This window comes from Suricata suricatta, chromosome 5 (genome assembly GCF_006229205.1).
Source record: "Suricata suricatta isolate VVHF042 chromosome 5, meerkat_22Aug2017_6uvM2_HiC, whole genome shotgun sequence".
In the NCBI taxonomy this organism is placed as follows: domain Eukaryota; kingdom Metazoa; phylum Chordata; class Mammalia; order Carnivora; family Herpestidae; genus Suricata; species Suricata suricatta.
The window spans coordinates 133,968,981-133,990,046 of record NC_043704.1 but is presented as its reverse complement, the minus strand read 5'-3'; the positions used below and the strand labels follow the sequence as shown (position 1 = coordinate 133,990,046).

General features: G+C 41.0%; 1 long non-coding RNA gene across 1 annotated transcript in view; it reads right to left on the bottom strand.

Moving 5' to 3' along the window:
- The window catches only part of LOC115292952, a 28,136-nt gene extending 12,705 nt beyond the window's left edge, over positions 1 to 15,431 (bottom strand). The window contains exon 1 of the long non-coding RNA XR_003909256.1: positions 15,339 to 15,431. This is a non-coding gene — a long non-coding RNA (uncharacterized LOC115292952). The remainder of the gene's footprint in view (positions 1 to 15,338) is intronic.
- Between the last annotated feature and the right edge of the window lie 5,635 nt (positions 15,432 to 21,066).

The following is a 21,066-nucleotide window of genomic DNA, read 5'->3' as shown; positions in this document are numbered from 1 at the left end:
GGGCGAAGATTCCCACTCTGAAGTTTCAGGTAAAGACACTTGAGACACAAAAACATACCATTGGGCCAATGGTACCAAATAAAGCAGTGGCAGAGCTGAAAGTGAAATTGCCCTTTTGTTCTTCCTTTCCATCTAAGAAACACTAAAGAATAATTTCTGCTATTTGGATGTTTTACCATGTGCATATATTACGTGGTCAAAAAAATCTTAATTTTGACATATTTTTTAAAAAATAGGGTCGCCTGGGTGGCTCAGTCGGCTGAGCGACTTCGGCTCAGGTCATGATCTCGTGGTTTGTGGGTTCAAGCCCCACTTCAGGCTTGGTGCTGATGGCTCAGAGCCTGGAGTCTGTCTTCGGACTCTGTATCTCCCTCTCTCTCTGACCCTCCCCTACTTGCGCTCTCTCTGTTCCTCAAAAAGAAATAAAAAGCATAAAATAAGAAAGGATAAATTTTTAAAAAATAAAAGGATGTTTAAAAAATGCAGCCCCCTTAGAGGAAAGAAAGGGACTCTCCTACTAGTTCTTTGCCAATGTGTCAGCCACCCAGCCATAAAAGCACCAAAGGTACCTGCTGCCTGACAAGCTTTTCAGGTAAATGCAGGCTCTATTAAGTTCTAAGCACACAGTCCTATATAACTGCTTATTTTCTGCTACGGTACAAGGAACAGAATGCTGGAACAGACTGTATAGATTCCTTCATATCCCATGGGTCCCTAGTGGACTACTTGAGAGAAACTGACACAGCCCAGATGGCATGTAAAGATGGCTCAAATCCCCCCTTGCATCTCGTGTCGCAAGTTAACTAAAAACTCCACTGAGCTCACCACATCTTCGTGTAAAAAGATTGTGTCCAATATAAAGAGAACTTACCCAATTTGCTTGGTTCAGTAACAAAAGCCTGAGTGTGGAGCAAAAGGAAAAGAAAAAGAGGCACAACCTTTGACGAAGTCAGGTACAAGCAGGGGTCCTAACTTTGGTAAGTAACAAAAAGGCATCCTGCACAGGAGACATCTGAGAAGCCCTTCTCCAGTAAATTCGGCATGTTAGATGGGATTCTACCATAGACTCAGCTTTTCCATAACTGCACTGAGCAGTGTTCAGTTAATGCCTTCATCTCTCTGGACCAACTCACCATCCAAGAAACCAGGCTCTCTTGCTATTCGAATAGTCCTATAAGCAAATCAACAGACAATCTGGAAGGTTCCTATAAATGAGATGTTCTAGTGGAGAGACCACCTAAAATCTCCACTGTGATAAAATACCACTTGGAATGAAAGAAAATGATATAGAAGCAACCCTTTCTTAGTTCATGTAAATTTGCTGTGGGTGTCAAGGTCAATGAACAGAATAATAGTGTGTCTGACTCACTGCCCCAAAAATGTAAAATGCAGAGGAAAGAAAGCGGAGGCAGAAAAGGCAAAAAGCATTATCTTCAAACTCGAAAAGAATTGGACTCATCAATTCCTCTTCTGCTATCCATCCAGGATTAAAATACCTTCAGCTCATTGCTTCAATCACATCGATGTGTTTAATGCTGTACAGGGAAAGCCTGAAATCTAGCAGCTAATGGCAACGGTTCATCTTGGAGTACAAATGGGGAAACGGGAAAAGTATAATTTATTTGGTTTAATGAAAAAAGTGTATTATCTATATTCTGTATTGCAGAAATGTAGAGTGGGTGGTAGAGTACAGGTATAAAACATATGGTAAAAAGCAAAATGGAATCCTTATCCAGGGAGCATACGACAGTAGCTCCTGCCATTGTCTCCTCAATTCCATTAACAGCCTTACAACTTCCCTGGTGTCATTTATGATGGCGTCACATCCTCCCTCCTACATCCAGTGATCACCAGGTGCTTCAAGGTTCTTGCCTCCACTCCTCTCTCCCCTCTCGACTCCCTCCCCCCACAGCTGCCCAAGGTCAAGCCTTTATCATCTCTCAGACTCCAGCCATCCAATTGTCTCCTTGACTCAAGTGTCCTCTTCCATAAGACTGAGTCAGCTCTTTAAGTATATATATGTAAGGGTTTCCATTTGTCTCCAGCTCACAAGCCACTGGCATATGGACAGACACAAACCTTTAAGATTGGCTTCATTTTGCCCTCAAATGTTAAAAAAAAAAAATTATTAGCTGCCAGCATTTAGGTATCATGAGAGCTCACATTAAACAACATTATGTGACTTCAGACTTCTCTTAGGAAATTGGGATATCAGCAGTACAGGGTTCATACACTAGAAAAACCGCTATCAGTGAGAATGGAGTCTCAACTGTCTTCCTTAGAAGGACTCCTACTGACCAGCTTACCAGAGTCACTACTTGGTCAGTATCGCTCATTTGTATTACCTCCCTGGCCTCTGTAGACAATTAACTCTGACCTATAACCTACAGTATCAAATCTAGACTTTTTATCATGGCTTTCCAAGTCTTTCACGATACTGTTCCAACTGAAACTTATGCCAGGCCTAATTTCTAGCCACACCCCTCCCATAAACACCCCCCACCACTATTCCTCCCCCAGCATGTGCCATGTTTCTGTGCTTATTATCAGGCTGGCTTCTATGCTCACAGTATCCTTCCTGTTCTCGTCTTGCCTTGTCAAGTCCCATTACTCAGACAGCATGGATCAGCTCACATGATACTACTCTTGATCATCTTCCTTAATTCTTTCTCCTAGAAGTCTCAACATTCGTGTTTTCATAACATTACTATGTTACTTATCAAGATGGATTAAAAATGGTAAGGGTCAGGATCCCTCAATTTCATTGGGGATGATGTCATCTTTATTTTATCCAAGGAATCTAGAGTAACTATGGCCAATAGTGGATGTTCTATACATATTTGTTCAATAATATTGTCTACTAAGGACTATGATGGGATGCTAATGCTATTCCACAATTCCCCATATGTCTCCTCCTTCTACTACAGATATTCAGCCAAGAGAAAACAGCTACAGTATCTTGCTCCAAAATCTCCCCAAAACATGAGACTGGTTTCACTAAATACCCTTGACTCCTGTCTTCTCTTTGAATAGAATGATCTAGAGAAAATTTCAGCTTAAATTCCTAGTTCTCTGAGAATGACTTGCTCACAACTCATTTCCCCCCTGCCAAACAGAAAACTGAATAATTCATGGATGCAGCAGAATTCTGGCCAAAGCTTCCTACATTCTCTGTGTATGGGGGGGGGGGGAAGCGCAACAGGAGCGGGCTTTGTGCAATTTTCTCTCCAACCCTATCACTAGCAAACCATACTCCCGTCTTCTGCAATCAGAATTGACTCAACTCTTGTAATATTGTTCTGCTGAGACAAGAATCGGGATCATCACAACAATAACGTTAAAAACATTACAGGCTTCATAAAAACAATCACATCAGCTATAAAACGGTAGGTGATCAAGGTTGCTGCTCCACTTTCATCATAACTTAGTTTGACGTGCCTGGATGGAGAAACAAATTATAGGTAATTCTTAGCCCACCTTCCATTATTGTGGAAAATGATACATTGCACCTATTTCCAGGCAGACTGCCACAGTGGTAAAGAGAGAATAAATGTTTTTCAAATGATAGGAAATAGGGCTGGAAAAGACCTTGCTGGATACATTTAGATAATAGTTCCTGAGAATTGGAGCCATCCCAAAATTGTTCTGGCGGATAAGGGGTTCAAAGGGACAGCTGAAAAATCTTGATACCCACAGTTCTCATTCATTATGGAAATAGCAGATAGTCTAAAATCTGACACGTTAGGCTGCCCAAGTTTATATGGTACACACACTCTTTGCATGTATGACCTTGATCAAGATCCAATCTCTATGTCTGTAAAAAATGTTTATGTCTTCATCTGTAAAAACCAATACAAATCCTGCTACTGAACCCACTGCTGCTTAAATCCATGGAATTCTTTTAAGGGTTGAATAAGGCAATGCGTATATAAGCATTAGCCCAATGCCTAGAAGAAAGCAGATTCTACATAAATCAATATCAGTGACCTTCCCCTATCCACATCTGTGACATTCTCCATCATTCAAGGTGAACTACCTCCCAAGTCCCTCCCCTTCATCACACACACAGACACATACAACACTTCCATTCACACTCCCACCACACCCCTACCTTTTCTTTTGATTTGTCTCACTATGTTGACAACCCATTAGGTGTATAGAGGTGCAGTAGTAGGCCTCTATCTGCCTACCACACCAAGTTAAAGTCAGATATATGAACTTTTGCTTCAGGGTATTTAAAAACAAAAAAGGAAACACACACACACAAACATATCAAAAACTTTGGAGACCTGGTAAAAGCATCTCAAGGTGGAGTGACTCAAATACCCCCAGGCTTCAACTTTTCCCTTCTCGGGCCTCCTTAAAAATTACTTGGAAATGCCCTGTCATGTCTCATTGCACTGCCTTGATCACTGCTGACAGATCATGGAACCATTTGGAAGCTGATGAGGTATAAGTATTATGGTTCAAAACTCAGTGACACAGGTATTACAGTGACAGATGGCAGAGCTAGGTAAAAGAGATGGAATGCCCAGGGATGCCTGACTACTGCAAGTCTTATTAATGCAGAGTGACTGTTCATTTGGAGACTGTCTGGAAAAGTTAAGCCAATTTCATAGATCAGCATTGGTGCAAAACACTATTTTAATAACAACTAGAGATGGGAAATGTAGACAGCAGAGTGGGGGTGACCCGTGTCATGTCACCGTGTTTAGATAACCTGGCATGAGGCCCTTTTTCTCAAAGGCGTGTTACTGAGTTTCTTTTATTTTGGAAGTAAGGGGACAGCCCCACAGAATAAACCTGTTTGTTTCTCTTGCTGGGTGTCCTCTGGTAGGTAGATCCATGTGATAAAACTTCAAGCAGAGAAGCTGGGGTAAGTAAAAACCCAGGCACTATGGTATTGCTCACTGAGACCTGCGCCCTGTAGAAAGGCTTGATGCCTCACTGCGCAGAACTATTTGTCTAGCTGGACGTTCCTTAGGTCACAGAAGCACTTCCACACAGATGCCTGTGCTTCTTTAACAGGTAGCTTCTATCTTCTTGCCTTCCCCTCTAAAATCTCTACTTCTCCCATCTTCCCCAACTGCTAACTCTTCCCCACAAGTTAACAAGGTCCAGTCTCCTCTGGGTCATGGAAATCTTCAGGCCTGTGGTGGGGACTTTGTGTCTCAGATAATTTTTCCAATATTAATTTCTGCTCCTGCCTAGAAAGCGGTGGGATGGGTTTCACACCAATGTGCAGGAACAGAAGAAAGGCACAATATTTAACTCCACAGTGCAGTCTGTCTTTTGACTGCTTTATCTTTAGCTGTTATCTAAGAACACATCTATAGATGTCTATTTGTTAAAGGTCAATTGTCTACCAATAATTATCAATGTCTACAAATTAAGATTCCTGTTTCCCCAGCCACCACCTCTTTGTGGACCTTACTTTGGTTAACACACATACGCATGGGGATGAATGTGCTTCCCAGGTTTGAAGCATATGGCAATGACTCCATGAGGCTGGATCATCCCGTTCAAGGGAAATCCATTCCTAAGGGGGTCCACCATCAAATCACGACAGAGGCGTGCTGTTAGATAGGCAGGTGCAGGGCACCACTATTAGCCTAGCCATTCATCTGAAGCAAAGAAGACTGAATACAGGAGCAGAAGAATGAAAGGGGAAGCAGACACAGCCAACTCAGGTCAGTTGGCTTCTGACAGGAGGTTGATATCCTCATCATGCTAAGTCTCAGCTGATCCTTCAGCCAGATCATTCTTTTTAGTACTATACAGCAGCCTTGCTTGGGTACAGGACAAGGAGAAAGAACTATATCCAACGAACACTTCTAGTGACATGTTCCTAAATTCTCTCTAGGCTAAAATTTCCTTGGTTACAGGTCTGAGTATGGCTAAGAGGCCAGACTAATGCTTGACCCACTGAGGAAGAGAGTAACAGAGAAGAAACCATTTTGGGTTTTCTCTAATGTGAATCCTTGTTATACTAATTAATATCAATAAATCTAAGCTGGCTGAGTTGACAAGGGAAGATCAGACAAAATAGATACACTTCACAAATAGGCTTCAATTTCTTTCTTTTCATTATTGAGATATAATTGACATCTAACATGTGTAAGTTTAACATCTACAACGTGTTAGTTTCATGCACTTATCTATGGCAATGGGATTACCACCATAGTGTTAGCTAACACCTCCATCACATCACATAATTATCATTTCTTTTTTGGGGTGAGAACATTTAAGATCTAGTCTTCTAGCAACTTTCAAGGATATAACACAGTATTCTTAACTACAATCACAAGACTGCGCATCAGCACCTCAGAACCTATTCATCTTCCAATTACAAGTTTGTACACTTAGACCAACATCTCCCCAATCCCCCCTACCCCTTAGCCCCTATTGGCCCCATCTGAAATTTGTTCCTAGGAGTTTAGCTTTTCTAGATTCCATATATAAGTGATATTATACAGTATTTGTCTGTCTCTATCTGACTTATCTCACTTAGCATAATGTCTTCAAGCTCCATCCATGTTATCACAAACAGAAGGATTTCCTTTCTCATAGCTGAATAATAGTCCATTCTATATGTATATGTGTTATATAAACACTCTTTCTCTATTCATCTGCAGACAGACACTCAGGTTGTCTCCATATCTTGGCTTTATGAATAATGCTGCAGTAAACATGGGAGTGCAGGGATCTTTTTAATGTCCTGTTTACATTTCCTTTATATATAATCCCAAAAGTAGCATTGCTAGATCATGTAGTAGTTCCATTTTTAATTTTGTGAGGAACTTTCATACTATTTTCTGTAGTGGCTGAATGAATTTATATTCCTACCCACAGTTCATGAAGGCTTCCTTTTCTCCACATTCTTACCAGCATTTTTTATTTCTTGTTTTTTAGACACTAGCCATTCTGACAGGTATGAGATGGTATCTCATTGTGGTTTTGATTTGCATTTCCCCGATGATGAGTGATGTTGAGCATCTTTTCATGTGTCCGTTGGTCATCTGTATGTCTTCTTTGGAAAAATGTCTCTTCAGTTCCTCTGCCCATTTTTAATCTGACTGTTTGGGGCTTTTTGTTATCAAGTTTTGTGAGTTCTTGATACATTTGGGATATTAACCCCTTATTGGATAGGTCATTTGCAAATATCTTCTCCAATTCGGTAGGTTGCCTTTTCATTTGTTCATTATTTATTCTACTGTGCAAAAGCTTTTTAGTTTGATGTAACCCCAATTAATTTTAATTAATTTTTGTTTCTGTTTCTTGCATTTTTGGTGTCATATCCAAAACATCATTGCCAGGACCAATGTCACGGGGCTTTTTCTCTCTGTTTTCTTCTAAGAGTTTTATGGTTTCATGTCTTATGTTTAGGTCTTTAAACCATTTCAAATTAATTTTTGTGAGTGTTATAAGATAGAAGTTCAATATCATTTTTCTCCACTTAATTTTATTTAAAAAGAATAGTTGCAGGATTGCTCATATATCATATATATGGAAACCACTGAAGAGAGAAACCAAGATATGCAGGAGTAGTTAGCTGAATGATTATTTAGCTGGCTAATTATTATGACTGTTTCTCAGTCCTGTGTAGTAAGACTGAGGCTGATCAGAAACATTCGTTGTAAACTTGACTATTCCTCAACAGACCCATCTGTAAAATAAACATAGTTTACCTGCTACTCATGCTATATTAAAGAAAATAGGTTTTCTCTAGTGGAAATTTTTTGCATAGATATGAGTCAAGTCTCAATTTAAATATGTTTTCCTATTATTATACTCTAAGAATGACTTTTTTCTTTTTTCAAGTTTTTATTTAAATTTCAGTTAGTCAACATACAGTGTAATATTAGCTTCAGGTGCACAATACAGTGATTCAACACTTCCATACATCACCCTGTGCTCATCACAAATGCACTCCTTAATCCCCATCACCTAGTTTACCCATTGCCAGGAGCCGCACCAGCCTTGTTGGATGAAACGGTCACAGTAAGGAAATGGCAGATGTTGCACGGCTCCTACCATGAGAGGCGGAACTGGTATCTCCTTCTGCTACTATTGCTCACATGAAATTAAGCCTGTTGCTCTTGATTAGGCCTCACAATGTTCCAAATCAGGCCGATATTCCCCACACAGTTACCCCATAAGAAAAGGCATTTTCCTGTCCCTGCATAAGAGATTTTGGATCAAAACATATGAATATTTGACAAAAGCCTCTTCTAATGAGTCTTGCAGACCCAAAACTTAAGGGGGGCTAAGAACACACAAGTTACAATTAACTCTGTCCCGGAGAAAAAACAGCCTAACTTACAGATAAGAAACAGACAAGGACTAGACGTAAGTTGCTGCATATATTTTTGCTATTGGAGTCACAAATACCCTCCTTTGTACTGACTTTGGTATGAGAATGGATAAAAAAATTTAGAAACCCAGGTGCAAGGTCAACACACACAGGGCCCCCATTATGCTTACATCAAGGAAAGGACTTTCTCTGGTAACTTGTTAACAAACATTCTTTCTCTTATGGTTTACGAGCTAGATAAAATAACTCCCAGCCTATCTTTATATAATTTAACCTATGTTTTAGTTGTAGCATTACTAACTTAAATAATATGCATATTATCCTGGTTTTTACTGAAAACATCTTGTTATTCTCTTGATTGTAAAATTTACTTAACCTTACTGTAAGTGCATTACATGACATGGTAATAACATGTTAACTAAAAACAGAGTCATAATTATTGGCCAAAGACCAACCCATACAAAGTAAGATAGGTTTGTTGCTTTCTTAACCTTGGAGACTGATGCCAAAATAAATTGGGATGGTTCTACAAAAATACTCCTGTAAAACTTGTTTCTGTACACCTTTGATGATTAAAGCATCTTATCACTAAGAGTTAGAAACTGAAAACAATTTCTATTTTCTGATGTCATGTTATAGTCTATCCAATAAAGAAGACATCAAAGCAGACGGAAGGAGAGATGCCTGCTCGGTGATGAAAAACAAAGAATAAAATCTGTGGCTCTCCCATCACTCTCTCGTGCCGACACCGTCCATCCTTTCAGGGACCCCAGGACCTGCTGGAGCTGGACTCCAGCAACCCATCCCCCACCAACCTCCCCTCTAGTGACCATCTCTATAGTTAAGAGTCTTTTTCTTGTTTTTTTCTCCCCCCATGTGTGTTTGTTTTCTTTCTTAAAATTTCACATATGAGTGAAATCATATGGTATTTTTCTTTCTCTGACTTATTTCTGTTAGCATAGTACACTAGCTCCATCCACATTGCTGCAAATGGCAAGATTTCATTCCTTTTTATGGCCCATTGTATGCATAAACCACATCTTCTTTATCCATTCATCAGCTTGATAGACATTTGGGCTGTTTCCATACTTTGGCTATTGTTGCTAATGTTGATATAAACATCAAGGTGCATGTATCCCTTCAAATTAGTATTTTTGTATCCTCTGGGTAAATAACTAATAGTAGGCATAACTTTTGCAGACACTATGCCTGGTTTGTAATTGCTGTTAGGAAGAAGGACATGTTGTCAACTTCTCCAAAGCTAAAAAACAAGGTAATCACCTCCAGCACTGAAAGCTACTAATTCCATACAGCAAATCAACCCACTCTGTTACTACTTTTGCAAACTGCTTTATCTTGAAGAATTCAACTGAGAAATTTGCTGTCAAATTTTAAACATTTTATGGGAACCTTGTTGAAACTTCTCTATGGCTGAAGTAGGCCTTTGGAAATCTTTTCCAGATTAAAATTACAAGGTCAATTGTGATGTCAAACTAAAAGGTCCCCAAGTAACTACTTGTTCATGTATTAGAGAAGATTCCACTTTCTGTTTCAAGGAAAATCATGTCACTGCCCTGGGTTTCTTCTCAACTCATCTTTCTGATAGGGGAAGGTTTTCTCCTATCAAGCTTCGTAAATTTTGTGAGAGGATGTCAATATAATTCAGAAAAACACGGCAGAACAGTAAAGACAGATTAAGTCTGAGATAATATTTCCAGACCACGTGCCTATCAGAAAGGATAACCTCAAATTCACTGACACTTAGGACTTATCAAAATTTTGGTCAAGGGAAATAATGTTTATGGAAAACAGTCTTAAAGAACAAGTAGTCCATCCATTCCTCTAACATTCAAAACCGTTTATCCTCAGAGCGAACCATACCACAAAACTATATATAGATGTGGCACCTTCTCTGCACCCTCCTTCCTAAAGGAAAAATGTAAAGCTACTTCTACTAAATCATACTGGTATTGTACCACCTGCACACACTGAGGCATGGTACTACAGGGATACTGATGAGAACATCATTCATGCCATATCCTGTGTCATCCTAAGAATGCATTACCGTGAAGCTTTCCCTCAACAATTAATAGATTGCTTCCTTTGAACAAGTGGTTTAATCTTACAGGTGTGTGACTGTATGTCTTGATTGCTTTCCTCTTTTATTGATTGCCAGAATGTGCAGAGGCAAATACTGAGACCATTCTCCCAGGATCTTATAGTACGTGTCCTGCATTTTATTTCTACCCCTAGCTTTACCTTTTTATACTTTTATTTTTACCTTTACCTTTTACCTATTTTTACCTTTACCTTTGCTTTTGTTTCTACCTTTATTTTTAGTGTTGTGTTTTCCTTGATTAGTTACTTTCAAGGGCTGTAGAGCATTATGTCAATCCTTTTGAGGGAGAAGGAAAATACTATTAAAAATAATTTAATTCCATTAACTGAGCATCTACTCTTTATATAGTATTTCCTTGGGTATCATGATACCTTTTCTATGACATCCTGTAATCCAAATACCTGAGTGGCATCTGAACATATAAGCCAAGGCAAACATCCATCAATAACAAGAATGGATGGGAAATTCTCTAAGGATTTTCGGGATCATAAAAGAGATTATTCTGGGAATGTTTAGAACCTTATCACTGTTTCTCCCTAAAAGAAATAAAGCTGCTAAGAGTCATTACTTTCCTGATAAATTAAGTACATTTTGGCTTATTACATATTTATAAAAATAAATTGAATCCTATCTTATTCCACAGTGACTGGGGACTTAGAAAGGCAATCTTTGATAAACGGTTCTCAGGATTGAATTTGGGGGTAAGAAAAGGAGAAATTACTGAATTATTTCCTCAATAATAACTGGGCTTTAAAGAGAACCATGCTCTTCTTCATCAATAACAAACATGTGTTGAGTATTTACAACACTTAAGTCTCTGCTCCCATCCTTAGAGGCTTGGAGGTCTCATTTCATTTCCTACATCCTCTGGCAGAAGAGGTATAATTTTATCACCCATCTTTTAACTGTTCTTCATCTCTACTTTTTGTTGCATATATAAATATGAATGTTCTCTTGCGTTTCACTAGATCCAATATACTTTAGCTAACAATCCCAATATTTTAGAATTAGTGAACCAAATTACTAAGGTTAATGGAGATTCGTTGCAAATTTACATGCTAAAATGAAGCAGAATCAGTTTTACTTCAAGAGTCTCATTATTCCTTGCTCTTACTTAAAATAAGACGATAACTTTGATAACCACCCCTCCTCAGCGTGACCACATCGGTACAGCTCACACTAAGGGATGAGTCCTTTCGGGCCTCCACAGATCTTCATCTCCACGGTAGTAGTGCAGCTGGTGATAACGCAAGATGTGGCAAAGACACCAGTGCCAAGACTGTCACAGGCCCAAAGCTGGTCATGAAACCATTACTTTTTGTTTGTGGCGAACTTCACTAATAGTGACTGGTGGAGGTCATTGACATCGACCAACTCATGATGCCAGGAATTTGAGGCCCTCCTTCAGCAAGACACTAGGAATCAGAGCAGCCTCGCAGTTGGTTTTGTTATTTGACATTAAGTGAGAAGCTCATGCCTGGAACACTACCTGACAGCCACGGCTATTAGTGAGCAAATTCCTCCTCTTCAGCCTCTCTCAACTATTCAGCCTATAGAGCCTCATTAGTCCCTCTCCACCAAAACAGCTCCTTCCTTCTGCTGAAACTCAAAGAGTAATGAGTACCACAGTTTGTTAGACCAGAAGTTTCAACTCAGGCACCAAAATACTATAGATATCAGACAGCAAAATATGCAGTCAAACAGAAGAAAACATTGATGTTTTCAAAGTAGGCGACATAAATTAATCTGATGACAGAGCTTCCGTGAAAATGTAAAAGGATCAAGAGTATTGGAGATCAGAGAGAGAGGATTTGTGAAGAAATTTCCGTGGAGAGATCTGTTCCCTCCCTCCAATCCTCGTGCCCTACTTTATTCCTCCAACAGCGGACAGCACGCACACCAGCTCCTCTCTTCATCTTAAACCAAGACAGAGCCTTCCCTTTATGTATCAGTCAAACACTGGAAACAGTCTAGGTACCCATAAATAGAAGAATGGAGAAACTATGCCACCGTCATAAGAAAGAATTTTAGTCATCAATAAAAAGGAAGTACTGATGAGGTGACCAGGTGGCTCAGTTGGTTAAGCATCCGACTTTGGCTCAGGTCATGATTTCACTGTTTGTGAGTTCCAGCCCCACGTCGGGCTCTGTGCTGACAGTGTGGAGCCTGCTTGGGATTCTCTCTCTCTCCTCTCTCTGCTCCTGTCCCACTGGTGTTCGCTGTCTCTCTCAAAATAAATAAATAAACTTTAAACAAACAAAAAAAAGGAAGTACTGAAGCACATAACAATGTAAACAAGTCGCAGGAACACTCAAGTGAGAGATGCCATACACAGGTGAATACAAACTGGATTATTTCATTTCTCACAGAATTTACAACACTAAATCTAACAGGGTGGGGAAAAAACAAAGTTGTTGCTTCTCGAGGGGGAGAGGTGTAGAGATTTACATTGAAAAGTTACTAAGGGACTTTCTGGGATAATATCTATATCTTGATGAGATTTTGTACAGTTCTTTGAGGGATATGCAGTTCTCAAAACTCAATAAAAGTTTACTTGATGCTTATTTTCATTGCATGTAAATTTTATATGTAAAAACATATACTGAATTCTAGTTAATGATGTACATGCAAGGTGTTCCACATAAGTACCCAGATGTGTGCAATTTATTTTGAAATGTATCAAAAATAAGATGGATTGATGGATGCATAAAGAGATGAGCAAGTGGATATATACATAATAAAATGAGCAAAGTAAAATATAATCATAGGTGGTGAATATATAGATGTTCACTGGACACCTTTTCAATTTCACTGAATAGTTGAAAATCGTCATGATAAACTAATGAGAAAAATAAAATAGTGGCTTCAACAAGACTCCTTGCTGGACTTGATTTCCGTCTCCTGGAATTAGACAAGCACGATAGATTAGTGTCTGTCTCTGGTCTGCAAAATCGAAGGGCAACAGAGACAGGCTTGCCAGATGCTTTGGCGGTAGATGAAAGGTTGCCACCGTGTTTAGTCTGCCTACCTCTCCACCCATCCAGGTTGCAAGGGCAAGGATGTGTGAGTGAGTGTGTCCTATGGACCAACTGTGGGGTCTACAGGAAAGAGACCAGTCTGGATCGCTGTGGCTTCTGCCCAAGAGGACCACATGGGAGGGCAAAGGCTAGAGGAATGGAAGGTACTATCCACAACGGGAGGTTTGGGGTCACAGGGGCCCAGCAAGAGAGCTTCTGAAAAACTCACACAAGTGTTGGTGACGGAAAATCCGCACCTACCAGGCCCAGAGAACACAGTCATCTTATACTAGTACTTATCAAGTTAGAACATCTGCCACTTTGTCACTGATTTCTGATCCACTGACACCCTACCAATAGGCAGTAAGAGCAGCTCGACCAGGGAAGGTGGTGAGCAAGCAATTCTCATGCACATATGGCCAGCCTTATCCTAATATTCCTAAGGAAGTTGGCCTGGGTGAAAGGGAGGGAGGGAAGATACAACAGATATGACATAAAGTCAGAAGTATTATGTTACATGTGAAACTGGACATTTTAGCTTCTTAATCAAAATGCCATCTTTCTACGTAAAGACTATAGAACTATCAGCTGCACAGCAGTGACCAGGAAAACTATGGCTCATGATGGGGGTGGGGGGAAAGTCCCACACCAAATAAATTTTAAATGGACAAGAAGCGTACTAGATGTCTTTCGTGTCCCACCCAGACCCCCTTCAGCAGGTCTCTGCGCATACCCTGCTGTGAACGTTGGCTCTGTCTCCTCTGAGGGACCGCCTTGGACAGAACACAAGCCGCCTCACCCAGGTTACATCACTGTGCGCCACCACCACCCCCCAACAGGCAGTGGCCAATGACAGACCCAGGGGGACAAAAGCTGAACCGTCAATGGGAGCTTAACTCTGTGGTGCAATATGTGAGCCACAGATCCCCACGGGACAAGGCTGCAGGCAAACCTCGGTCAAGACCACATCCTCACTGAGTTTTAATCCTCTGCCTTATCTTGCTTCCTTCACTCCCCTTCCAACAATAACATCTCAATAAGTCACTTGCACAGGAATCTACAATGCAGGCTTTGCTTTAGAGAACCCTAAGAGAGTGAGGGACAAAACTAAGTTGCATTTTTATTATAGTGTACCCATTCTAAAATAAACACTTTGACATGAATGCAAAGACAATCTCTTGCCTGCTGGCTGATCCCATAGAGTCTCGGTGCCCTGGTATTGCTGCCCTGGGCCCCCCAGTCCATCAGACACCTGCACACTAGCTTTCCTCAGAGTCCAGGAAAGAACGAGTCTCTCTTCATTGTCCCCACATATCCACGTGCCCTTAGACTGTTCTGCATTTAAAAACATTGCAGGGGCACCTGGGTGGCTCAGTCAGTTAAGGGCTCGACCTTGGCTCAGGTCATGAACGCATGTTTTGTGGGTTTGAGCCCTGCACCAGGCTCTGTGCTGACAGCTCAGAGCCTGGAGCCTCCTTTGGATTCTGTATCTCCCTCTCTCTGCTCCTCCCCTGCTTGTGCTCCATCTCTCTCTCTCAAAAAGAAATAAACATAAAAAATAATTTTTTTAAACATTCCATTGTGGGGGGTGGAGGGGCAGTGGGGCGGAGGGGCCTACATGGCTCAATCAGCTCTTGATTTCTTCCCAGATCATGATCTCACAGTTCATGGGATCGAGCCCCACTTCACTCTGTGCTAACAATGTGGAGCCTGCTTAGAATTTTCTCTCTGTCTCTCTGTCTCTCTCTCTCTCAAACTAAATTTTTTAAAAATTCCATTTTTAATTTTTTCTCTTCGTTTTTCTCTTTGTTCTTAGGGGGAAAACTCGATATATCTTTCATGTACAGGAATCTAGGTAAATGCAAAGGGTTAAATGTGGGTTCCAGACCTCTCTGATGTGACAATATGATCTCCTGTCAGTGGACAGACTCTGATCAAGGCAGATAGTGTAGCGAAGCCAGGACAAGCAGATGGGTCAAGTGCCACTTCCAACACGTTGTTCAGACGAGCCTGGAGGAAAAAAATCATTCATTACATTAAATAAAAACAAGAAACCATATTGAGGGGAATGCAGCCACTTAGGAATCAAGCCATTTGACACCGTGACAGTTGACGAGTGCACTGACCATCAGAGCAGAAAGCCGGTTCCATGCGAGGTACGAAACAGAGCTGAAGTATGGTTTAATTACAGTTGACTTGGGTGAGTTTTTGCACTACCCTTTCAACATTTGAGGTTAAAAGCCAAATGTGATAAAAGCAGCTATGCGGTCCATGTCATAGTCCTCTACCTCAGGAACCTATTTCTGTCCCCCTGGAACGGGGCTGGAATCTCGGAAACCACAGCCACATTGTTCTGGCGATAAATTTGCCTTGGAAATTGTCAGGCTGAACTTAATACATAAAGGGAGCATGAGGTTGGGAGGAAACAGAAGGTGCAGCTGGCAGGGGTGGGGGGTCGTGAGATAATAGAGAAGTAGTTACACGGGGTTAGAGGCAACGCAAAAGGAGAGCGGGGAGATCAATACTCAGCACTGGAGGGAGGAAGTGTACTCAGGATCCAACTCTGTTCTCACTGCAAACCTTGAATATGTTACATATCATCGAGAGACTAAACTTAATCCTAAACACAACCCAACAACGTCACTTCTTTAAAGTAATTTCTAGGATAATCTTTGACATACTCCCAGTTAGAAATTCAAGGATCAAGTTTTTGTATATGGTTTCCATAATTGGTTGCAGTATCTGAAAGAAAATTTTATTCTTTAGTTTACCATGTTGTTTTAGGAGATGTTTTTTTCAAAGTATGGTCCTGAATTCAACTGGGCAGCTTATTAAAAACACATCTTCCCAGCTCAACCAAGATCTAACACTTCAAGAGTTCTGCACCTAGAGCCTGGGATCTGCATTCAAAACAAGGTCTCCAGGGACATCCGAGGCACACTGAGTTCATGAACTATTGAGATGAAGAAGAACAGCAGACTGAAGCCCCTGCTGCATTTGACCCCAAAGTCAAACATGCAAGAGAAGGGACGCTAACCTCCCTAGCCTATGTGCTGTCTCTAGCTCCCGGTGACACTGTCTTCGAAGATTTCCAGTGTTTCTGGAACAGCCACAAAGGACAACTCACTTTCCCTCTAGATGCCAACTCACAACAATGACTTGTATGTTCTCTGGAGGCAGCTAGGGTTTTGCACATTTTCTTAGAAGGAAAATTTCTCTTTGGGACATCATTAAAAATCTACTGAGCATTTCACTTAGAGGAGCGCCTGGGTGGCTCAGTTGGTTAAGCGTCTGGCTTCAGGCTTCAGCTCACAGTCCATGGGTTCAAGCCCACGTCAGGCTCTGTGCTGACAGCTCAGAGCCTGGAGCCGGTCTTCGGATTCTGTGTCTCCCTTTCTCTCTGACCCTCCCTTGTTCATGCTGTCTCTCATTGTCTTTCAAAAATAAATAAAAAACATTAAAAAATAATTTTAAAAAAAGAATTTCACTTAGAAATACTGTTTCATGATTTCCCACTTCTAGAAACTCTTTCAGCTCTCTTCCATTGTTTTCTGAGTTAAGGCCTGGATAAACTAAGTCCTAATTGCATAATTCTATAGTGAGAATGTATTAGGCGCCTACCATGTGCCAGAATGCTATTCAGTGTAGCAAACGACAAATATGGAAACAAAAGAACCCACGCTGTCTGAGACTTAGGGTATAAGAGAAAGAAAAGGCGAGTGAACTGGTAATTACAGCACAGTGTGACCATAGTTAACAGACTGCTAAGGGATCCCAGAAAAATGGTAGCTAAGTCAACCTAGAAGCTTTAGAGAAAAATTTCTTGGAAAAGGCCCTGTCTGTGAATTATGTAGAAGCATGAAAAAGAATTTACCTCTTAGACTTGTAAGAAGGCAGATGGCCAGAGGACTTACCAACATATCACCCCATATGAACAGGGACATTTATGCAACTCAGATGTCAGGAGTAATCTACAGTTCTCCAAAGCACACAAAAGAAGCCTCAAAAATGCTCCAGTGTTCCAATTACTGTACTGTATAACTGATCACCCCAAAACACACTGGCTTAAAATAACGGTAATGATTTATTCTTTCATGGTTTCCATGGGCCAGTGAAGGTTTGTCTTTGTGCCACAACATCTGTCTGGGGTCTGTCTCACTCGGAAGATGTAGAGGCTGTGACTGGAATCATTGGAAGCCACATCCATTTACATGTAGCCATTGCTGCTAGGTGTCAGCTGGGGACATTGCTTCCACTCCATTCGGGCCTCTCTATGCGGTCACTCTACATGGGTTAGTTTGGGCTTCCTTACAGCATGGCGGCTGGGGCCCCAGGGCAAGCATCCCACCAAGAGAGAGCCATGCAGTCCTATATTCTTTTATCATCTAGCTTTGGCCATCACATAGCATCACTTCTGGCACGCACTATTTGTCAAAGCAATCACAAGCTCCTTACCAAGATTCAAGGGAAAGAAACATGGTTTCCCTTTCTCACAGAAAAAATTTAGTCATATTATGAAAATAATATATTGCACAGGATATATATACATATATATTTCTACAGCCATCTTTGAAAAATATGTCACATCTAAATTACTAACATAAAGAGAATTTTGGAATATCCAGCTCAAAAGTGCCAGTCATCATATAAAAATAATAGAACATGGGTGCACCTGGGTGGCTCAGTCAGTTAAGCGTCCAACTTCGGCTCAGGTCGTGATCTTGTGGTCCGTGAGTTGGAGCCCCGCATCAGGCTCTGTGCTGACAGCTCAGAGCCTGGAGCCTGCTTTGGATTCTGTCTCCCTCTCTCTCTGCCCCTCCCCCACTCACATTCTGTCTCTCTCAAAAATGAATGTTATAAATATATAAAAATAATAGAACAGAAAATATTAGCAAAGAAATGTAGGTGGCAAAGCATATCATGTATGAAACTTATGGGTAAGTCAACTGTCTCATCTCTGTGCCTTCAAACAAACATGCCATATCTATATATACAAATACTATCACCCTGTGAAATCTCTTTCAGATATTTGAGTTTTTAAAAACTCTAAAGAATTAATGTGCCCAGCATGTTCTAAAACTTGTTGCAATAAAACAAAGCAATGATAATCCAAGGTCCAATTTTATAGATCTCTGATCAGGAAAATATTGTCATCTCAAAGTTTAGATGCTCGGCCTTGCAGTCTCTTGTCTGATGAACATGTTGACAAATTGCCCCCATCTGCAAGCCACAGAGTCACTAATTGAACTGATCTGAACTTTATCTTAAAAGATTCTCGGACAATTTTACAATGGGACACCAAAAGCCGTCATCGCATGAGTAGCCACTGCTTACACCGTGCTCTGCCCTGGACAGGGCGATGCATACGTATCCGGGTCTTTTACACCCAAACAGAAACTTGCAAGAAACGAACATCACAACGTTGGCTGTCAGGGCACTGTTCCCCTCCATTCACCCTGAACGTTTGAATTTAATGCCTGCCTGACAGCCTTTTGTCTGCCATGCCACTTTTACACTGACACACACTTTATACCCGACTCAGTGAAGGAGGAGAGACAGATACCAGTGAAATAATGGGAAGGCCCCCCACTTCACCTTTAAGGTTGCCAGGTTCCTACTGCACCTGAGTAATCACTGATGCAGCCTGTGAAGTGTGACCTGTGAAGCACTGAGTGGTCACAGACTGTGTGCTGCACGTTAGCCCTAATCCTCAAGTGTATGTGAGGGGATTTAAAGCCAGAAGTTTCTAACCCGAAGGGCATGAAAGCATCATATCGATCTGCCAGACAATGTTAAGAAACAACTGTATGGCCCACAGACGTCTGCAACCATTAAGGATTAGGAAGAGGAAGCATTTCTCTACAAAGTCCAACCTCTTCAAATCTTTGACATTTCCCAGGGCAGCTGAGATACTAACCCTTGCTATCAATAACTATAACAGTTATAATGAAACAAAAATTTCATTTAGACATAAAGCTGATATAGTTTGGTAGTTCTGGGGTTGGCATTTTTTAAGAAGGATAACCACTTGGAGCATTAGCACATTAGAAGCTGGACCCCAAAGTGACAGATCTAGGCATAAAGAAAGCTTTTTAAGGAAAACTGTGGCTTTCACAGAGGTCAAATGCTAAAAACATCTATTGCTTTCAGCATTAGTGAATATTTTAGGCTTAAACGCTAAGAAGATTGCAAATAAACAGATATGGATTGGTCCAGGGAAATAGTCATAATACATCATTTATAAAACTCTTTGACCTTTACATGTACTGATTTGAATTTGGGCCCAGAAGTCGTCTTGCTGATGATTAAAATGATTGCTATATGACAGAATGGACATTCTTCACGTGAAGAGTTTAGCAGCCTGTGAGATGGTGGTGAACAGGGGATTCCTACAGCCCCACGGCCAGAACCCACCTGCACAGTGAGGTCGGGTAATGAAAACAGGGCCAGTCTATATCTAGCCCCAGCTTGAATGATCTAGGTAAATGCTCAAATATTTAAGGTCGTATTCCCCCTTATTATTCTCCAAGATGGTACCTGGGTCTATATGGCTTATATGGCCTTGTGACAGTGTGATGGCTAGGAAATGAAATCCTCCAATGTCTAGTGTCTCTGAAGACACTATGCTGTGGTTGTTCTCTGCTTTTCCCTGCACTGACACTGAGTCACCGTGAAACTGGCCTTTGGCGTGGACAGGAGCTAACACTCATGCATCCACCCCTGGATGGAGCCCATGATTCTGACCATTGATCTCTGGTCCTGCAGCCTCTTGCTCCCAAAAGTCCCTCCGCTCTCTTGGTTCTTTTGTAGCCTCTCCCCAGGGCAATTGGGAATATTCATCTCTGGGTTCCTCTGTAGAGCTGCATCCATCTGGAACTTGTATCTGCTGAAATCTATGGATTATGGAATTAAATGCCAGGCAGGAGAAACTCATGCAAAATTCCTAAATGTCTTAGGAGAGCACCTAGAGAAGGGATTTCTCCTGCTGACATAGTATGTGCAAGCTGGGCTTGTACAGCTGGGAGTAAAAAGTATCATCCTAAGTGTGAGGCCCCTCCTCTTCAAGGATGAACAGAAGAGCAAGGATGTGGCCTGAGACCAAAAGAGAAAGAAAAAATGGACATGTGAGTAAAAAGTAAATCAAAGAGATGTAAGAGATGACAGGAGTGACTACAGTGTGAAGCCAGAAAAGCTTAAGACAGGAGGAGGGCAATATCTGGGTTCAATCAGGATGTAACTTGAAGACAAAATTAAAAGCGAAAGTTTATCTGCTTCTATAATCTCACTTTAAAGCTATTAAATGTAGCTTCTGTCATCCTCATTTAGAGTTACTGCATCAAGTTTCTATTTCTATCAACTTCTAGGTTAATATGGGAGGCTCCCATAATATGGATCTTACTGGAATTCTTTAGCCTGTTGATGGGGTCACTTACAGGTGTTGTGAACCCCAATACCCATAACAGTCCCAACAGGCCCCTCCTCACAGCAATCTAGTAACTTTCCTGTACAGTGATCTGGTTGTAACAATGGCTAGAATCTTGTCGTCTTCCTGGTACTCTCCTGCCCTCCAGGCAAAAAGTATGAGGAAGTGATGACTTTTTCTTGATTCACTATAA